Here is a 1867-nt window from a genome sequence, read left to right as displayed (position 1 = left end):
ACAATTACCATTTCACTTACTCCCTGTGTATACTGCTGAGCTAGAACAAACAGCAAGTATTTCACTTACTCCCTGTGTAAAGCGCTGTACGACAACTACCATTTCACTTACTCTCTGTGTAAAACGCTGTACGACAACTAACATTTCACTTACTCCCTGTGTAAAACGCTGTACGACAACTACCATTTCACTTACTCTCTGTGTAAAACGCTGTACGACAACTAACATTTCACTTACTCCCTGTGTAAAGCGCTGTACGACAACTACCATTTCACTTACTCCCTGTGTATAACGCTGTACGACAACTACCATTTCACTTACTCCCTGTGTAAAACGCTGTAAGACAACTACCATTTCACTTACTCCCTGTGTAAAGCGCTGTACGACAACTACCATTTCACTTACTCCCTGTGTAAGACGCTGTACTGTTTATTCCAATGAGAGAACTGGAGCACCCTCATGGACTCGACGGCGCCGTTGTTGTGGCTGACAATCAACACAAAGTCTACCGGCACGGTCGATTTGACCTGAATGATCATGAAAGCTGCAGTGGATGTTTTCCCACCCGGTAGGGCGGCCCTGTTTAGAACCAATGTATTATGTTGTGAGTATAAGATGTATCATTAGTTTTAGCAAAGTGTTTGTACAGTGTGCATAGTCTGGCTCTATTGACTTGTATAATTACATAATTACATATTTACATATTTTCGAACTTAAATTATTATTACTGTTACGATTAATTAGTGTTTCAAATACTACGTTTAAAAAAAAAAGTCATTTTTTTAGGACTTATTTTTTAAATATTGTATTCTTTCTCTGTGATATTAAAACGTTTTAACGGAAATAACAAATATATATGAATATCTCTCTCTCTCTCTCTCTTTATATATATATATATATATATATATATATATATATATATATATATAATTCTCTTTTTGGAGACGATAGAAAACACCAAGCTGTAAGCGCGCTCCCAAACACCCCCACCCCCACATGGTCAGGTGAACTGTGGTTCACACTAAATGTTTACAATCGTAGAGCCGGTTTTGTGACGGCTAATAGGGGCAGATAATGTAGTTTGAAATTATTTTAAATTTAGGGGAGGTAACTAAGAGGAGTTTGCTTTCAATGGGGGGGGGGGATTGGGGTAGGGGTTGGGGGAAAGGAGGGGGATATCGTCCTTAAAGACCATCTGATAGCGTTTTAAAGCAAATATTTTCAGTGGCAGCATTGGTACTGTCGAATTCCCAAATTATGAATTACTGAAAAGTAGAAAATAAAACAACTAAATAGCAGCGTATGATACGCCGCGGGTCGGCTCATTTAATATAAACGGTTTCAACGTATTTAGCATTACACTCAGTCTTAATTTTCTGAACTATGTTGTAAAAAAAAAATAAAGCTCTCCTTTAAGATCTAATGACAAACGTCTTCAAGACTAATGTTTAACACAAATCTCGACCACTTCAAGACTAATGTTTATCACAAAACTCGACCACTTCAAGACTAATGTTTAGCACAAATCTCGACCCCTTTGTCAAAACTGTTTAGCTCAAACCTATCCCCCATTTAGGACAAATGTTTAGCGCAAACTATACTCCCTGTAGACAAATGTTTATTCTAAAACCCGATTACTTCAAGACTAATGTTTAGCGCAAGACTCATCCATAACACGTAGCCGACTTGTTTACCTAAATTGTTTATCTTTTGACTTATCAATCACCACCTGTCAATCATCCCCCAGGGTAAAATACTGCCGTTGGATGTTACCCCCTTTTAGTCACTTATCGTCTTCTCTTATACAGATAGAGATAAAGATAAAAAGATAGAGATAGATTAAGGATAGATTAAGGATATATCTGTG

Source organism: Physella acuta, unplaced genomic scaffold (genome assembly GCF_028476545.2).
Source record: "Physella acuta isolate Inbredline_101_S28 unplaced genomic scaffold, ASM2847654v3 ptg000276l, whole genome shotgun sequence".
Taxonomy (NCBI): domain Eukaryota; kingdom Metazoa; phylum Mollusca; class Gastropoda; family Physidae; genus Physella; species Physella acuta.
The sequence above is the reverse complement of the archived record's forward strand: the minus strand, read 5'-3'. Positions refer to the sequence as shown.